Here is an 18838-nt window from a genome sequence, read left to right on the forward strand (position 1 = left end):
ATAATCAAGTCACTAAATAAAGTGGTACAACAAAGACCATAGCGTGTCCCATTCTGCATTTCTTACTTCAATTCTCCCTTTTCTCTGTTCACTCCAATTCTGTTATCAAACTTGTTTTCATTAAGAACATGGCTAAAGCTCTAGTTGACACTCTCTTGCAGCATTTGGCTTCCATCACCCTTGACAAGGTTGAAAGAGAGCTGAGACCGGTTGTAGGTGTTGACACAGAAGTTGCAAACATTACTCGCAATCTTGAAGCTGTTCGAGCTGTGCTTGAGGATGCTGAGAGCAGACAACTGAAGGAGGACAATGTGAGGCTTTAGCTGAATGATCTTACACAACTTTGCTAGCAGACAACTGAGTTAGTCGACATCCCCAGAATTTCATGTTTCTCTTTTGTGCTTTAAAAACTAATTTGTTGAAATGTGTGCTTTATCTACTTTCTTGCAGGCACTATGTAGCTTTACAGAAAATCTACCAAGCCAAGGCTAAGGCTGATTTTCTAGTATTGACCAAAGGGTTAGGACTCTTCTAAAGAGAATTAGTAGAGATCCTAGTAGCAACTCAAAGGCAACTGTTATAAGTTTCTGCAAGAATGCTAGAAAACTCAAAGTAAGTGTGTGGAGTTTTAATGTTTTATAGTGTCATTTACTTGTATTTGATCTGTTTGATTGTTGGTTTGATCTTATTTGAGCTCCTGAATTTGTTTCTTTCGTTCAAATTTTGAAGACTGTAAAGAGTTAATTGGGACGGGGCTTGGCAATTGGATCCATATAGATTCCAAACTACTTTTATTTTCCCTTCATCTTCTGTTTTGAAATTGGTCTTTGTTGTTTGGTTTTTAAAATGTTGGACGGCCATTTTGATTGAGTTCTTGTTGTTAGATAGTTTCTTTTGATTCCTCGTGCAGTTCGCATCTGTTTCGTTACTTTTTCTAGAGCTATGAATTAAGTATATGTGATTTTATTTTCTACTAATTATGTAGGCATTATGCTATTTGAATTTGAGTTTCTGTAATTATATATGAGAATAGGGTGAAGTTTTTGAAGAGTTTCAAAGAGGCTATGGGCTGCTGAGCTAGAGTGGAATATAGGGCAGCCTATAGCCTCTTTGAATCTGATTGTTTGGAAGCTTAAGTAGATCAGTTAGGGATTTGAGTATTTCTTCGATTTCTGATTCTTTGGAGGTTGGAGAGGATACATTGTGTCGGGATTTGCAGTTTCTGATTCTTTGATTTCTTTGATTTTTGATTCTTTGGTGCTGTTTGAATTTGGGTTTCTGGATGCAGGTTTGAGATGGTTTTGATTTGTAGTGACTTCAGTCGAGATTTGCAGCATTTGTTGCTGTCTTCTTTGCTGTTGGTGTGTTTTGTCTTTGTCTTTTTTTTCTTGTTTTGGGTACAAAGGAAGCCTAAGGCTTGGGAAGGGGAGGGCAGGGGCTAAGCTGGCTCAAATTTGTTAGATCATGCTGAGAGATTTGTATAATCTGAAGTTTGGGTTTGGTGCAATAGCTTAGGATATTTTAACAAAAGTTTTTGGCATGTTTGGAATATAAATAAGAAGGTAAAGATAAATTAAGTTCCTTGCAACTAAATGGTGCTCTGTTCTCTCTATTTGTAGGTAGATTTCCAAGGACCGTCTCCTTGATGCTCTGTTTGGCCGCTCAGGTAAATACCTGTAATTAACGTTCTCTTATATTTTGGATGTCAGAAAATTTAAATACCTGCAATGGTGTTGATTACTTTCTGGTAATGTCCAACGTAAAAACAGTAGCAGCCATAATACCTGCAATGGTGTGGATTGTTGCCAAACGTCTCTGTTAATTGCTTCTTTTTCCTTCTCTCTTAAACTATCTGCAAGTAGGTAGCTAGCTGGAAAAGCAATTATATTAATTCTTAATCTTTCTTAGAATAGAAATAAGAAGGTAAAGAGAAATTAAGTTCCTTGCAACTTGTTGCTGCTTTGTTCTCTCTATTTGTAGGTAATTGATCTTTGTAATTTTTACATGTGTTGGTAAGTCGTCGATGAAATTGATGAAAACTCGGATCAATGTGATTTTCAATATTACCTACAAATTTCTGAAATAATTGATTTGTACAATGCAGATGGGCTACATGCACTTTGGCACAGTCAAGATATATGGTTCTGAGGCTGCCCTTATAAACACTTTTAACAGAGACGTACGTTTCAAGATGGGACTATAAAAAGAGAGGACATTTTTGTTTCCTCTAAATTATGGGGTAGTCATCACTCATCACCATGACCCTATTTCAGCTCTGAGACAAACTCTAAAGTAAGCACATATACTAGATTACTATACCTACTAGCACCAAATTCATTTCTTAATCTACTAGAATTAGATATGGAAGAATTGGATTATTTGGTTTAGGATTATTGGTCTCAATAAACCTTTTCATTTTTCCTCACATTTTTATGTAAATATCGAGTCTTTAGCTTCATTTTGATATTGGCTTTTGCTATTACTATGTTTGTCTCACTTTCTGCAATCAAGTTTATGTTTTTGCTGCTAAGGTTTGGAATTCTCAGCAGTATATGTTATGGGTTGGCATCAAGTTTGGTATTTGAGTCTTGGCAAAGCATATTGGTATTATCTGCAGGGTTATGCATATATGCTCACGCACCCCGGAATACCTTCCGTTTTCTATGACCCCACTTCTATGATTCGGGTGATTCCATTCATGATCAGATCGTGAAACTTGTACAATTAGAAGTTCTTCCTTTATTAAGCATTTGGACTTCCAGATTAGTATATATGGGCCATTTTGAACTGATGCTCATTATTAGGTTTGTGTACATGAGACAATTGTGGATTAATGGAAATTGCAATGAATGATTTTGGATGTGGATTTTATGGTTTCATGAATGGGCAATTTTAATTTCCAAAATGCATGCATACCAATTGTAACAAAGGACTACTACTATGTGTTATCTCAAATTGCAAGCTACAACAAAAGCACACTAATGTGTGGTTGCAGCTGCACAAAAGCAACACAAAAACCAATTAAAATTCTATTGTCTTTTTGGCTTTGGGACGACAGAAAATTGTAGTCTAAATGGTAAAACAATAACATAAGTTAGATGGAATTGTTGGATGAAGCATATAATAACAACAAATAAGTGTGGTTGGACTTGATCACAGACAATATAAAACACGTACTATTAGTGGTCTTTTTTATATTCAGATCACAAATATTTGTTGTCTTAAATAACCTCAAACGACAGTAAATTGTCGTTGTAATGAGACTGACATAACAGAAAGAATATGATATCTATTGTCTAAACCATTTCCTAACATCACATACGTATAATTTCAAAACCTTTCACACAACACTTAAATGTCATATAAACCTACCCTAGAACGACACTTAATTGTCCTCTGATGCGCTTTACGACCACAGATAATTGTCGTTTAAAGTCAATTGGCACAACATTTAATTGTTGTTGTATGAGAGATCACAATGTTCCCAAAATGCAAAACTCATCAGACGACACATTTTTTATGTCGTCTGAAAATTCAGACGACAGAACTCTTCTGTCGTTTGATACGCCCAAGACACGACATCGTACTAGACGACACATTTTGGTTCGTTCAGACGACAGAACTGTTCTGTCGTCTGAAGGCCTTTTTGACATAGTGTACGTCCACTTGAATGTGTACTAGTGTGTCGAGCCTTGCGGCCTAACAAGATTACAAGAGATGTAATGGAGTTGTGATGGAATGAATGGTGTTTAAGTGGGAGGAGAGTTCCTTTTATAGGTAAAGGAATGCTCTTCCTTTACATGGTTTTCGATGTGGGACAAGCAACCACACAATTCTAGCTAGTCCAAGAAGCATGTAGAAAGCCATGTTGTGGAGGCATCTTGGCAAGGGCGGAAATGTGGCTTCCCGGCGTCGGATTTGCGACTTCCGGATACCGTGGCGTAGCTTGAACATAGGGCTACACGATGGATGTCGCGGTTGGGCCTTGCCATGTCTCGTGGATGTCCCAAAGTGGGTGTTACTTATGCTTGGTGATGTAGGGAACTAGCTTGCTAGTGTAGGTATAAACACCCCGCCAGCGGAACTTCTCCCTTGACATCTTCCAAGTGACGAGGTCTCCGCTGAGCGAAACCCCGCCAGCGGAACTTCTCCCTTGTCATCTTCCAAGTGACGAAGTCTCCGCTGAGCGAAACCCCGCCAGCGGAACTTCTCCCTTGACATCTTCCAAGTGATGAAGTTTCCGCTGAGCGAAGCTCCGCCAGCGGAACTTCTCCCTTGTCACCTTCCAAGTGACGAAGTCTCCGCTGAGCGAAACCCCGCCAGCGGAACTTCTCCCTTATCATCTTCCAAGTGACGAAGTCTCCACTGAGCGAAACCCCGCCAGCGGAACTTCTCCCTTGTCATCTTCCAAGTGACGAAGTCTCCGCTGAGCGAAACCCCTCCAGCGGAACTTCTCCATTGTCATCTTCCAAGTGACGAAGTCTCCGCTGAGCGAAACCCCGCCAGCAGAACTTCTCCCTTGCCATACTGCAAGCGGGGCGTCCTCCGCTACACACCCCTAGCGGAACCCCCTTCATCTTGCAAACTGCGTGCTTTGTTCAGCGCAGTATCGCTCAATAAAGTACCGTCAGGCACGTCTACTGGACGCTGCTTCCTGCTACAGTCAGCGGGGGGATATCCGCTAGCGGCGGATCCCGAGGCCACGCCTCACTCTGACAACGCCCGCCACGCGGCGTTACGGTCAGACCTGTTTGGCTCCAGTTTTTCTTGAGCTGGTCAACAGTCTCTTTTCTTGCGTGGGCGTGCCAGCACCGTTTGGGTGCGGTCGTTGGGGTGTCCCTTGACCTGACTTCTTTTGAGCAACTGTAGACGAGGAGAGCACCAACCTCGTCGCAGGATTCTTTGTGCCTCGTGCTGGAGGACTTTGTCTTGTGTCACCAAGTCGATACTTAATGTTGTAGGTTAAGCAGAGCGAAATCACCGGGAAGTAGAGAGAAGTACTTGCTAAAGCGTGACTTTAGCTTGGCTGGGTTGCTAGGGCGTTACCCTTGCTTGGCTGGTTCCGTAACCGTTGTGGTCGCGGTACTACAGTCGGCTCCCGAGGAGACTAGGACCGAAGCATTTTGACAGAGGGTTTGGTGGCACTGATAGTCGGCTCCTGAGGAGACTAGGACTTAGAGTGTGATCACCTATAAGAGAAAGAGAAGGAAAGGAGTTGCTCTTAGAGAGGTTTGCTCTAGAGAGAACTTAGATCATCTTAGAGATGTTTTGATGTATGAATGAGTCTTTTGTATTGGTTGGTCGTGGTACTACAATCGGCTCCCGAGGAGACTAGGACCGAAGTACGTTGACAGAGGGTTTGGTGGCACTGATAGTCGGCTCCTGAGGAGACTAGGACTTAGAGTGTGATCACCTATAAGAGAAAGAGAAGGAGAGGAGTTGCTCTTAGAGAGGTTTGCTCTAGAGAGAACTTAGATCATCTTAGAGATGTTTTGATGTATGAATGAGTCTTTTGTGGTGTTTTTGGTCGTGGTACTACAATCGGCTCCCAAGGAGACTAGGACCGAAGTACGTTGACAGAGGGTTTGGTGGCACTGATAGTCGGCTCCTGAGGAGACTAGGACTTAGAGTGTGATCACCGATAAGAGAAGGAGAAAGAGAGGAGTTGCTCTTAGAGAGGTTGCTCTAGAGAGAACTTAGATCATCTTAGAGATGTTTTGATGTGTGAATGAGTGAATTGTTCTATGTTGTAGCCTCTATTTATAGGCTACCAAGCAACACTATTTGGCATTTAAACAAATCATAATGGAGCACTTATGAGTTTATGGAGCACTTATGAGTTTATGGAATTGTTAGGTTCAAGCACTTAAACACTAATGGAATGTTAGGTTTAAGTCATTTTCTGCTCCCTTATCCCTCAATTTTTATCTCCACTAAGAACTCAGATTCAACCTTCGATTTCTTCATATGAAATGATCCACCATGAATGTAGATTATTGTGGTAAAATTTCAGAATTTATTTCCATGTGGTTGGGCCAGAAATGCTGCTGGACCTCTTACAGGTCCAGTTTCCAAGTTTTGCTTCTGCAGAAAATTGGACTGTTTGTTTGAAGGTTTTCCACTCCGAACGAGCTTTGGCACTCTTCATAAGAAATGATCAATGGGATGTCTAGAATGAATCTGGAAAGTTTCAACTCATTTGGAGTTCGGATGGTTAGTCCGCCATCCCTCATTTCTTGTCTAGCTCGCTTTCTCCTATCTGAAGTAGGAAAATGTGCTAAAGTTGATTTTTCATTTCCATGTGTGGTAGGCCTTATTTAGCCTCTTAATAATATATTTTTGAACTTATCGAAAATATATATGTGAGCCACTGATATTGGCTCAATTTCTCCAAGACACGCTTTGTCAAACCAAAATGCTCATTTTGGGTCCAAACAAGACCGTCCCTACGGGACACGGGGACTTATCAACAGTCTACGACGGCCCTGATCAGGCACGTTGACCCCCGTCACTCGGGTACTAAGATTGGGTTCGCTACCCAACACCCTCTGCTCTGAGCAGCTCCCCCTCAACAAACAAATTGCCGACCATCAGGAGGTCTATCTTAGCCGGGGAGTGGGGGACTCCCTGGGGGGCCTAGCAGGGGCCCACCCGAAAGGGTATAAAGCGTTTGCTCATTAAATCCATGGTTGACAACGCACTGACGCTAATTATGCTCTTGCAAGTCTAGCGGAACAAAACGCTTCAAACCGCCGAGCAACTCCCCAACCAAGATTGCCCTCCTTGACTGGGGACTTGGGGGACTTGTACATACATGTACATTTGCAAGCATAATTAGCTATAATGGGCCACGCTCATTGTACCGCCAAATGTACTAATTCCAACCAAAGGAGTGACATGCAGATACACCGCCAGGCGGGCTACAACCTCAGCGTCGGATCACCCCCAGGTCACCGCCGACGCGCCGCCACGCGCCGTGCCAAAATGGCATCAGTAGCTCCCAGAGCTGGGAACTGAAGCACATCAGTCCCACATCGAAAACAAGGAGGAGGTCAGCCTCCTCCTCACCTATAAAAGGTTCTCTCCTCTCTCCTCATTAATGACGCATTCAATACTTACCTACTGTTACTTTGTCAACATAAATACATTGACTAACTTAGGCATCGGAGAGTTGAAGACCGCCCAGCGCGGTCTCCCTCTGACGCCCTTTGTATTTTACTTGACAGGTAGCAGAAGCTTTGAGAACATCACAAGTATCAATCCGCCCACCGGATCAGCGTTAACAAAGGTTCAGCTACCGCCGAACTTTTAGACATTAACATGTAGATATTTAATTGGGTCACCTGTTGACCAGTTCAATAGGTTTTCACTGTATTAATTTATTAAAAGTAAAAAAAATAAAAAATAAAGATATGACATACATCAAGGTACTCTAGACGACCCCCACTGAAATATATTGCCTTTTCATGTATTCATTTATTCAAATCATCACAGAAGGCAGTAACATTATTCATGTAATCATTTATCTCAAATCATCACATTACATTCTGCTTATACTGTGATGAGGATAAGAGAGTTTAAAAGAAGAAGAAGAATGAATGTAGCGAACAACAAAAAATGCTCTGGAGAAAGAACAACACTGAATATGACCCCGAATCAGTCTCGACTTTCTGTTCTTGTTTCTTCATCGATACAATCTGGGTTGCAGAATTTAAGGGTTGGCCTTCAGTGTGTTTCCAATGTCAATGACAAAACGATATCTGACATCTGCTTTGGCAAGGCGCTCCATGGCATTGTTCAAGTAGTCAATTGGGATAACCTCGATGTCTGCTGTTATGTTGTGCTTGGCTGCAAAATTGATCATCTCTTGTGTCTCCTTCATACTGTTTAAGCCCAAAAGTATTTTTGGCAAGATCCTTTAGTGGATTTAGCATAGCGGGCCGATACCTGCGGCCCAAAAATAAGTCTACTTGGGTTTTGGGTTACAGCTTCACCCATTCCAAGATCCATAAGGAAAACGAGCCCTTATTGGAGTGAAGTAGCGGAGATTGAATAGGAAACTTCAATCAATAATCCTTCTATGGCAAGGAACAGTCGAAACCCTAGGTATAAATACCAGGTTTCAAGGACGAATCAAGGACAAATCTCAAATCAACTAATCGCACAGATTATCAAAGCCTCTCCGGAGCAAACTTACCTGCAACCTAGTTGCAACCCAGCAAAGCAAGGGTAACGCCCTCGCAACCCAGCGAAGCTAAAGATACGCTTTAGCAAACCCGTGCTTTCTCCAAACTTCCCAGTGATTGCTCTGTTCAACCTACAACGTTGAGTATCGATTCGGTGACGCGAAGAGATCACAACACAAGTCCTTACCAGTAAGGCAAGAAGTCCTTTTCCGGAAGGCATAGAGAAGAACCTGGTGACGAGGTTGGTGCTCTCCTCGTCCACAACGTTTGATTCAGAAGTCAGGTCAAGGGATTCTCCGACGACTGCACCCCATGGTGCTGGCACGCCTGCGCACACGCTCAAAAGAGACAGTTTGTACCCTTACTAGTTTTGGAGCCAAACACATACCTCCAATGAAGCTACTAGCTACCATCTTCCTTCCTGTTAAGTCGACCATTAATAACCCTACACTGCAAAAGACAACAGGTAAAGGCACCTACGTACTCCTAGTTACATGCTTACCCATGATCGAGTAAAGGAAAAACTGGAAGCTCAGAGGCTTTTCTGGTGCACCAACCATAACAACTTTCCATGAGACTTCAACAAACCAATCAAAGGCAAGAGAGGATGTTGTGCAGAAACCATGTCAATGATCTCATCCATGGTACCAATGGCAGCCTATAAATTAATCAATGAAACAAACATTAAGTAACTTGTTCATTGTTTAATCCACTTAAAAGTCGTAAAAGCAGTAACATTACCTGCATTAGATCTTGGTCACGACTAACCAAAAACGAGTCAGCTCCAAGGTGTTTAATAGCTTCCTCCTCTTTCTCAGGGGAAGTACTGATCATTGTAACCTTCACTCCCATAGCCTTGGCAAACTTCACCGCGATGTGGCCTAAACTGCCTAGGCCAACCACACCCACTTGCATTCCGGGCTTGTCTAGTCCATAATATCTCAAAGGGCTGTAGGTTGTAATCCCGGCACATAGGAGTGGAGCAGCACTATCAAGCGGTAGGTTGTTTGGGATGCGGACTATGAAGTGTTCATCGGCCACCATAATGTCAGAGTACCTCCATAGGTGGTGGTTTCGTCGTAGTACTTGGCACCGTACGTGAGTATTTGTTTGGGGCAGTAGTTCTCAAGGTGGTTTGTACAACTATCACAAGATTGGCAAGCTCCCACTAAGCATCCAACACCGACTCTGTCTCGAACTTTGAATTTTTGTACATTGCTTCCTACTTCCGTTACTTCACCAACAATCTCATGGCTGCATTGCCGAATTGTTTTCCTATTAGATTACTGAGGAGGTCTCATAATTCAAGCAATAAAACGTAAACATCTTTTACTAGTATAACTAGTAAAGTGTGTCCTGGAAAATCCGAAAAAAAAAGTCTATCGTACCCGGGAACCAGAGCATAGGTAGAGATGCCCCATTCATTCTTGACATTGTGAAGGTCCGAATGGCAAATCCCACAGTACAACACTTTGAACGTCACGTCTCTCTCCGGTTTCCCTGCAATCAAATCGTTCCGACTTTAGAAATATAAACAAACACTGTGGTGTAATCTGACGAGGAAGAACAGAGGAGTGTTATACTAGTTGACAATGTACCTGTAGGTACAAGTTTTGGTGTGTTGGCATTCCATACAAAACTGGAAAGTATCTTTGGGGTTTAATGGGTTTAATATCTTTTATTCATTTAAAGATATTTTTCTTTGTGCCAAATTGTATTATTGATTTCCTAAGTATTTTAAGCTTTTGTGTCCTTACACAAAAATATTGGTTTTTTCCTTGTAGAAGGGGATTAGGTTAAATAGCTGTTTTGGTTTTTTTTGTTTGGGACGGCAGCTATCTAGAAGAAGAGAGGAAAAACAGACGGCATAGGTGTGGACGTGGAATGAAAGAAGATTTGGAGACATCTTGTATGCTTGCTAATTGAACCTTCACAAGAATCAAAACACTTGTCCATGCATAAGTGTTCTTGATCATTGTTTCATATGTATAACTTCTCTTGAGATCAGTTGAGGAGCTGTGAAGAAAGGATAGCGATATTTGGTGATCGTTCAAGTGAAGAAGGAGTTCAAGACGGAGGACAAACTTCGTATTAGATTTTGTCTAATCATTGTAGCCGAGCTAGTGCTATTCAAGCTTGTAAAGAACATATCCTTCATCATAAGTTAATTCTTATTTTGGGTTCTCAAGAGTAAGAGCCCCGCAGTGTTTTTAATCTCAGAAGTTGAGATTTTCACTGCGTAACCAAAAATCTGGTTTCTGTTGATTATTTTAGTTTCTGCCCAGCAGGGATTGATCAGTGCACTACAATCCCCATTTTCCAGAAAATCATATTTTGTCCTTGTATTTTCACTTGGCATCAGAGCAGGTTCTAAAGCTTTTTTAGTTGATCCATGGTCAAGGATGGAACGTGAATATAACAGAGCCTCTAGTTCTATAAATTGCCCGCCTTTGTTTGATGGTGAAGACTATTCACAATGGAATATTATGATGAGGGATTTTATCTACTCTCAGGATGAAAACATGTGGAATGTTGTTGAGAATGGATGGGAACACCCAACAAAGGCAGAAGAATCAAAGAAAGTGGAAGGGTCATCTGCAAGAGTACTTAAGCCTAGGAAGGAATGGACAGAAGAGGAGGTTTGGAATAGACGTCGTTGTGATTTCAAGGCACGGAATTCTTTATACACAGCTTTATCCAAGAAGGAGAGGGTGAGAATCAGCCACTGTGACACAGCTAAACAAGCATGGGATCTTCTTCAGGTCACTTATGAAGGAAATAAAAAGGTTAGAGGTCAGAAGCTTCAGAGTCTTGTTTTGGAGTTTGAGAACATGCAAATTAGGGAGGATGAATCAATAGATGACTTTCATGCTCGTCTTATGAATGTGACAAGTCAATGTCACAGTCTTGGTGATCCTTTTGAAGAGCATCGGATTGTCAAGAAAATACTTAGGTCTCTTTCATCAAAGTTTCAATCCAAACAGACAGCTATAGAGGAGACTCAAGACCTGGACACCTATTCTCTTGACGAACTTAATGGTAATCTCAAAACCTTTGAGATGAGGATCAAGCCCGAGAAAAAGGTAAAAATTATTGCTTTCTCTTCTGTTAAAAAGAAAGATGATGTTGATGATGATTATGTGGATTTATCGCTGTTGACAAAAGAGTTCAAAAATTTTCTGAAAAACAAAAAATCCTTTGGAAACTCTTCGAAAATTGTTCTTAACAAATCTAAATGCTTTGAGTGTGGTGGAATTGGACACCTTGCTGCCAATTGTGGCAATAAGAGGTATAATTTGCGTGGAAACAAGGCTCTAAAATCTACATGGAGTGACAGTGATGAAGGCTCTCAATCCGATGGCGAAGAGGTAAATCTTGCTCTTTCTTCCTCTTTTGATTCTGAATTATGTGATGTTTCTGATTTAGAAGATGATACTCTTGATGAAGAAACAAATGAAAAGTGTAAGCAATTGTATTATGCTTCAAAAATTGTTCTTCGAAAAAATTACAAACTTGAAAAAAAAGTTGAATCATTGAGAGTGGAAAAAGAAAAAATTGAGCAAAATTTTGAAATTTCTTTGAGAGATTGGGAAGAAGAGCGTGCTAACCTTGTTGATAAGATCAAAGTTTTGCAGGGTAAGGCCGGGTCTCAAGATTGGGACAAGGAACATGATGAGCTCACTAACAAAATCAAAGTTTTGCAGGTTGAAATAAAAGCTCAATCTAATCTAAATGTTTCACTAACCCTTGAAAATGAGAAGTTGCAGGATGAATTATTGAGGGTCAAGGAAAGCTTGAACAAGTTCTCTATAGGGTCTGAAAAAGTCTCAAAAATGATTGGATTAGGCAAAACTCATTGCAACAAAGAGGGATTAGGATACAATGGTGAGACCTGCAAGCCTTTGAGGTTTGTAAAAGGTGTGGAATGTGAAAGCTCATCAAGTCAGCCACAAAGTTCTTGTGAAAATGGGTCTGGTTCCAAGTTGCTTGCAAAATCAAAACCACGTGTGGCTCACCAAACACTTCAGAAAAGCTCCTCGGTAAGTCCTGACAAACTTTGTCAGCCTAGGTATATTCACAACCCCAAAAACTTCATTCCTACTTGTCATTATTGTTTAAAATTAGGACACATACGTCCTAGGTGCAATATGCTTCGCAGGGCTACTCAAAATCAGAGGAAAACGTTGAGAATTAACTCACCTGCCTCGTTGCAAGCTGAGTTGAAAGAGGGTCTGAATCTGATCGCCAAGATTGCAAAGCTGGCTTCAATCCCCGTGGATCTGGAAACAAAAACAAAGCAGAAGCAAATCTGGATTAAAAAAGGTTCAAAAAATCATTTTTCTGCTCATACAGATAATCTTGATAATATGCTTGAGCTTGCTTTCATTCCTACTGAACACAAATTGGCTAATTCGTTTACTAGGCCGTTAGACAGAACTCAATTTTAATTACTTAGAAGCACCGTTGGTGGATGCTCTAAGTATTGATACTCTCACTTCATTTGATCCATTTTGCATGCATTCATGGTGTATGTCTTCATGATAGTATAGGTGCATTTTCTTTACGTTTCTGCATTGTTAGGTTCAGTTTTTGAAAATTCAAGATTGAAAAATAGTGGTTTGTATCTCCGAGTGTCTGACAGATTATTTTGAACTTAGATTGACAAGGGCCATACTCTTTTCCTTAAATCTGTGTGCAATGAGGTGCCTAGCATGTTTTGAATTTGCTCTTACATCACTCTGTAATTGTGAGCTTGAACAACATATTCTCTGTCACTTTGAATCATCACATGCACACATACTCTAAGTGGTGGTAAGTCATATTTGTTGGTTGGCCTGTTCTCAATTCTGATGTTCGAAATTATTCCTTATTTTTGCTGCTCCTTAAAAAAAAAAAAAAAAAAAAAAAAAAAAAAAAGAGAATGATTTATGGAGCATGGCCAGGCTATTCCCAAAGTAAACAGGCCTCGGTCATGACGAACGATATGAGGATTGGGAAGAAACGGGAATGGTTTGGTCACCCCGGTGGATTGTGAAACTATTGACTCGAGTAGATGTGCTCTTTGGGATGTCCTTGTTACATCTAGTACCCTAAAGTCATCTGACTTGGGAGCTGCTAGCATAATACTCGTTACATGGGTCGTAGTCTTCTTGAGCAAAAATGTTACTTTGTGTGAAAGGCCAAAAGAAAAATTCAAAATCATGTCTACACGGTGTTATAAGGGGGAATAAAGTTTATGTGCTTAAATGTGTTTCGTATGTGAGCCTTGCTTTTCAGGTTTCCACAAATATTACACACCCCATCTTGAGATATGTTCACTCAAGAAGAGGTATAGAATACTCGATCACCCTCTATCTTACCTTGTGATTGTCGGAATAAATTCACTCGTGTGAACTTATTTTGTTGCACTATTATTTATGGTTAAGTGGTATTGCTCTTGTTGGAAAAGCTATGCGAATTAAATCTGTTCTTAGCATTTGGATACCAACCCCCTCATTGTGTGTTTGCATTTCATTCTTGCATCTTTCATAACATGATCACACTTAGGGGGAGTATTAATACTTGGACTATCTTCCTCATTCTCCATTGCTTCCGCTACGTAAGTTATCTTTGTCATTCCTATTCAAAAAGGGGGAGAAAGCAGATTCTTAACTGTGATAATGTTATTCTATCTTATGCATTTTAACCAATGTGTGAGAACTGTTTCAGGAATGAATGGATGAAGAGTTGTGATGTTCCTCCTGTACTTGTTGAGGGGGAGAGTTTGTCCTAATTTATGTTTTGTATAGGAATGCCAAAGGGGGAGATTGTAGGTACAAGCTTTGGTGTGTTGGCATTCCATACAAAACGGGAAAGTATCTTTGGGGTTTAATGGGTTTAATATCTTTTATTCATTTAAAGATATTTTTCTTTGTGCCAAATTGTATTATTGATTTCCTAAGTATTTTAAGATTTTGTGTCCTTAATTGTTTATATTTTCTTTAACACAAAAAGATTGGTTTTTTCCTTGTAGAAGGGGATTAGGTTAAATAGCTGTTTTGGTTTTTTTTGTTTGGGACGGCAGCTATCTTGAAGAAGAGAGGAAAAATAGACGGCATAGGTGTGGACGTGGAATGAAAGAAGATTTGGAGACATCTTGTATGCTTGCTAATTGAACCTTCACAAGAATCAAAACACTTGTCCATGCTTAAGTGTTCTTGATCATTGTTTCATATGTATAACTTCTCTTGAGATCAGTTGAGGAGCTGTGAAGAAAGGATAGCGATATTTGGTGATCGTTCAAGTGAAGAAGGAGTTCAAGACGGAAGACAAACTTCGTATTAGATTTTGTCTAATCATTGTAGCCGAGCTAGTGCTATTCAAGTTTGTAAAGAACATATCCTTCATCATAAGTTAATTCTTATTTTGGGTTCTCAAGAGTAAGAGCCCCGCAGTGTTTTTAATCTCAGAAGTTGAGATTTTCACTGCGTAACCAAAAATCTGGTTTCTGTTGATTATTTTTAGTTTCTGCCCAGTAGGGATTGATCAGTGCACTGCAATCCCCATTTTCCAGAAAATCATATTCTGCCCTTGTATTTTCAGTACCTTCTGGAGAAACGGAAGGGAGAGAGAACACTAGATGAATCTCTAGCTTGCAGCCCATCCAAATGCCTTCTTGGGGTGTTCTTGCTCGTGAGACATCACCATTTTCTTTGTTGCAGATTCTTACTGATGGTTTTGGTGTTGAAGCTTAATGCAGTTCGAGTAGTAATTAAAATGTGAGAGACAGACAGATATGGAAGTGTGAGCTACCTTCAATGGAGTTATGATATATATAGTTGGAGGAGATGGGCTGGGGTTACGTACTTGGTGAGAAAAATAGAAATGTCGAAGAGGTGGTGACGTATTGGGTGACCCAAATAGAAAGTCCAAGAGATTAAACTGACGTCACCGGTCACCAAAATGGTAAGAACTCAATAAAATAAAATTTTTGCACGTTGTTGAATGTGACTAATTCCACAACAAATACAATATGGATCGATTGATCTATTCTAGTCTTTGATCTAATCTATACCTTGTCCTTAAGTTTCTGGCTCTGTGCAATCAGTGTGTACTGTCTTACTTCAAGAGCTAGTTTGGGATTGCGGTGACTTTTAAAAAAAAAATGTCACTGCTGTGTTGTGAGAATAATCAACTGTGAATTAAAACAGTTTTGTATTTGGTAAATAATGTTTTTGAAAGTGTTGTTAGTATATAAAACAACTGCATAGCGTGTTTTGATCCACAGTACAGCTTATAAAAGCAATCTCTGGGCTACTTCTAAAATCTGCTGTCAGTGACCTATAACTTTCAATTAAAGATGCTTTTTATTTATTTACCAAACACGATAAAATCTAAAATTTTGAACAAAAGCTGATTTTTTTAAAAGCGAAGCAATCCCAAATGGGGCCCAAGTCTAATATAGCAACAAAAGTTGGTTAAGAGAAGATTTGAGGGAAAACATGTCTATACCAATGAGAACCTCGAACATATTCAACGGGGTTCATTGAACATATTCAAAGAATCATGTGTTTATGGATGCTAATTTAAGCAAACCAGAGTGCATTTGTGCCGATTTATTAAAATTTACATTGTCAATTTGTAAAGACGGAGAAAAAGATTTGTACTTCGAACCTCATTCAGCATTGTAACGAGAATAAATTTGAGTGTCTTGAGCCGAAACATAAACAAGGAATAATGCCATACACTTACATTTATAGATTGATCAATTAATTTTATGTACATGGAGGTGCATGCTCTACAGGTCAAAGGTGTATTACTTTTATTTATTTGTTTTTTCAGGGAAGACTCTGGCAGATTGAATGTTGAAGAACTCGGAGAAGATGATAGGGTCTTGTTCACTTTCACAGATCCTTCTAATGTGGATAGGGTTTGGAAAGGAGGACCATGGGGATATAACCGGGCTCCTATAGCTTTAGCACCGTATGACGGTGTCAGTCCGGCAAGGGAGATACCACTGAAGAAATCATCCTATTGGATTACACTGCAAGGAGTGCCACCGGCCTTCATATCTGAACATATTATGCGCCTGATTGGGAGTACACTAGGCGAGTTCATGGATTTCGATCGCCCGGCCTTTCGGACTAGAGTCTTGCGCATCAGGGTCGAGATTGATTATGCCAAGCCTCTCCTGTTTTGTCGGCGTTTCAGGGTGGAAGATGAGGTCCAGTTCATGGTGCAATTTCGATATGACAAGTTGTTTGGTAGGTCCGGCACTTGCGGCCTAGTTACCCATGTTGGCCTCCCTTGTTCAGGGCCGGATTTGGAGGAAGACAATGACATACCTGTTGGAACAGTGGAGCAGCCCACGGCTTTGGCCGTGTTACGGGGACAGGAAAACCCTAATATCACTAGGGTAACGGTAAACAACCAAACATTGATCTTCAAGGCTCAAATACCTAATAGCATACCTGAAGCTATCCTTCCTCAATCTGTGATGGCCATGCGTCGACATCGAAGACAAGTGCAGATTAGAGAATTGAGTGAACCAAGACTCAATGAAGATCCGATCACAGGACAACGGCGTAGTAGGAAAAATGATGAGGTAATTATCTCTCCAAAAAATTGCGTTTAAGTCTTGCTATTGGAAAGAAAAATTTGGATGCAGTGACTATGGGCTTGTTGGAGGGACCTTTGAACAACAATGATCAACCTAAGAGAAAGAGAGGACGTCCTGTTGGAAGTGTGAACAAGCTGCCATATGGAACAGCAGGAAAAGGAAGAAAGAAAGATGGAGAACAAGAAAAGACAAAGAGCAAAAAGACCAACCTGATGCCGAGGTTGTTAGCTGCTGATGAGCCTGAAACAAGTACTAGCTCTAACCCTAAGGGGAAAGAGAAAGTACTTGCTTAAGGTACAAAATTTCAAGACATTCTGGACATTGAGTCTTCTCAAGTGGGAGTGATTTCTATATACTTTCTAAGATGTTTCTAGTTGATATGTGTACCACAATTGAGTGCTGGCAGATTATACTAAATGAATTGATAGGAAGTGAGATTACTTTTACTTAATTTGTTGGCTTGTTGTTCCAGCGAGCGATCATTTTAGTTTTAATGAGTTTAGGTGTGACTTAGATAGGACGCCCGGTTTAATTCCGGATCTTCTTATGTAAATTCTGTTAGACTCTGGCCGATTTTCATGACTTTGATATCTAATAAAATCAAATCCTTTCAAAAAAGACCAAAATCGGGTTCAATTGATTCTATTAAGCTCGACATAAGGTTTTTGTTTACTAAGCAAACATTGACCACTTAATCTCAAAGCACAAATTATAAATAAATAAATAAATAAAATATTAAAAACAAAAAATTTAACCAAATTTAAAACTTAAAAACTTAAATTCAGATCCAGTTGAGACCTCAACCTGTTAAAAACTTTAAATTCCATCTCAGTGACAATTGACAAATACGTAATTCTCTCACACAGAGTGAGCATTGTGTTAGTCCTGTAATACTATGGACCACCTCAGATATATGTGACTATATGAGAAGATATAAAACAACAAAACAATTGCAATAGAACTACTCAGTTCCAATTTTTTTCCAAAAGCCAAAAGAAAAGAACGCGCCTCACGCGCGGAAACCAAAACAGAAAACAGAGATCGAGCTTCTCCCGGCCGAACGCCGGCGGGCCCCCTGCCGCTGCGTTCCGGTCCGGGAGGGGATGAGGATGGAGACTAGCGGCGAGGCTCTTTGGCGGGGATCTGGCTCGGGGAAGGAGGTCGACTGCTTTGTCTTGGATCGGGGCGGTTCTTCCAGATCGGATTCTTCTCTCTGTCGTGCGTGGGTGGGTGCTGGCAGGGATTCCTGGAAGCGTGGTCCACGGTGGGTGGAGACTGGGTCGATCTGGGTTTGGGTGGATCTGAGGTCGATGACGTGGGTTTGCAGGCATGGTTCCGTGTTGTTTCTGGGGCAGTCGGAGTGGCTCTGGGACACGGCTGGGGCGTTGCAGCGACGTTGGGTTAGAAGGTGGGTGGAGACTGGTTCGATCTGGGATTGGGTGGATCTGAGTTCGATCTGGGTTAGGGTTAGGACGTGGGTCTGCAGGCGTGGTTCCGTGTTGTTTCTGGGGCAGTTGGAGTGGCTCTGGGACACGGATGGGGCGTTGCAGGACACAATTTGCTGGCTGCTTCTGGCGTGCAGTCACCGGAGGCATCCTTGGGGGCGGTGGTGGTTGGGCCGGGTCGATCTGTTTGGGCCTCGCGGTTTGCTTGGGTTGTTGTGTGTAGTTTTTTCTGTTCAGTTTGTTTGCTTCAGTTGTTTACTTTCCTGCAGGTTTTGGGTCTTTCTGACCTCAAATAAGTCCCTTCTCTTTCGAGTAAGGGTAGTTTGGAGTGGCCTCTGTGCCGGTATGTCTTATGCCTGGTCTGCTCTAGGTTGGTGGCGAGCTACTTGCTTTGTCAAATGGTCGTTGCCTCCTAGTGGTAGGTGGAAACCTAGTGTCGCTGGATGTTTTTTCCAGCGGCAACATGATGGGAAATCTGTTTTTATGGAAATTATGCTAAGCTGTAATCGCGTTACAGATCAGGTTATTTTTCCGTCGTGTCACCGTTATGTCAAAGCAATTCGAGATGCCAGTAGTGCGCTCGTTGCTAGTTGGTGCTTTTTCGGATA

The 18838-nt window shown here is 41.0% G+C and overlaps 1 pseudogene; it reads right to left on the bottom strand.

Moving 5' to 3' along the window:
• Positions 1 to 7637: 7637 nt before the first annotated feature.
• On the bottom strand, positions 7638 to 14873 carry LOC133727116 (probable mannitol dehydrogenase; annotated as a pseudogene).
• Positions 14874 to 18838: the final 3965 nt, after the last annotated feature.

This window comes from Rosa rugosa, chromosome 1, assembly GCF_958449725.1.
Source record: "Rosa rugosa chromosome 1, drRosRugo1.1, whole genome shotgun sequence".
Lineage (NCBI taxonomy): Eukaryota > Viridiplantae > Streptophyta > Magnoliopsida > Rosales > Rosaceae > Rosa > Rosa rugosa.